Genomic DNA, 1,328 nt, shown 5'->3' with positions numbered 1-1,328 from the left:
AAAAAAAAAAGATTGCCTGCAGTCACTTTGTCCAAATAGGGTATTTTCTCCTATTGTTTGTGTGACCATAAAAAAATTTAGCAGGACAGTAACAGAACATCTGGTGGACCTTATGCTAAACTCTGACAGTGCTACATAAATCCTTGGTAGTGGTATGTCTTCCTGAAACATCATCAGTTGCAATGTTGTACTTTCCTTTTCTTCTTTATTTTTTTAAAGTTATGAGCAGTTGTCTAATCTTACCTTCAGTCCTCATGATAATTCATGACACAGCTTCTCTTTCCTTATTGGCTAAGGATCTCATTCTTTAATACAGCTTATTGTTATGATTTATTGTAAGGCCCATTAGAAATGTCTACCATTATAGTTAATATTTTATATTAACTTTATATATTCTAGTTACTTGATTTGAAAGCACATAACAAGTGACTTGATTTATAATTTTATGACTAGCTACTTAGATGGGCCATTTGGTTATCCTTTACAGCAAAATAACGTGAAGCTAAGTAGTTGCTAAGCTCTGAATGGAAATAAAGTGTTCAAGGAAGTTAATTGTTTCTGCTTTATTATTATTATTTCTGTTTAAAATATATAATGAAACTTATTAGACATTATTTATAGTGGCTTTAAGCCACGATATTTGTTTGTATAAAGTGCACATGTGGTTTATGGAGTAGAAAGAAATATTAAAATATTGTCAGATAATCTGTATTGCTACTATTTTAGAAGTGACACATTTATAAGCTCAAAAATTAAATTTTTAATAAACTATAAAAATAACCACCCCAAAACAAAAAAAATCACAATGAGGTACCATCTCACTCCAATAGCTCTGGCAAAGTTTAACAGGACAGCAAGAAATAAGTGTTGGAGGATATGAGGATATGAGGAGATTGGAACTCTCCTACATTGCTGATGGGATTGTAAAATGGTACAACCACTCTGGAAGACAGTTTGGTGTTTCCTCAGAAAGCTAAAGGTAGACATTTCATATGACCCAGTTATTTCACTGTTTGCAATATACTCCAAGAGAATGAGAACTGAAGCACTATCGGAGACATGTACACCAATGTTCATATCAGCATTATTCACCATCATTGGCAACAGTCCAAATGTTCAACCACAAGTGAATGGATTGAGAAATTATGGCACGTATACATGATGGAATATTTTGCAGCATGTAGGAGCAATGATTTTGTAAATCACTACCTCACTTGGGAGGGAAAGTAAAGTATTATGCTAAGTGAACTAATGCAGTTCCATAAGGGCAAATATTGTGAAACACCATTATTTTAGAAATAGATGTTGTTGTTGTTGTTGTTATGTGC

Source organism: Elephantulus edwardii, unplaced genomic scaffold (genome assembly GCF_000299155.1).
Source record: "Elephantulus edwardii isolate Elephantulus edwardi_28Jun2011 unplaced genomic scaffold, EleEdw1.0 scaffold00408, whole genome shotgun sequence".
In the NCBI taxonomy this organism is placed as follows: domain Eukaryota; kingdom Metazoa; phylum Chordata; class Mammalia; order Macroscelidea; family Macroscelididae; genus Elephantulus; species Elephantulus edwardii.
This window is presented reverse-complemented; position numbering follows the sequence as displayed.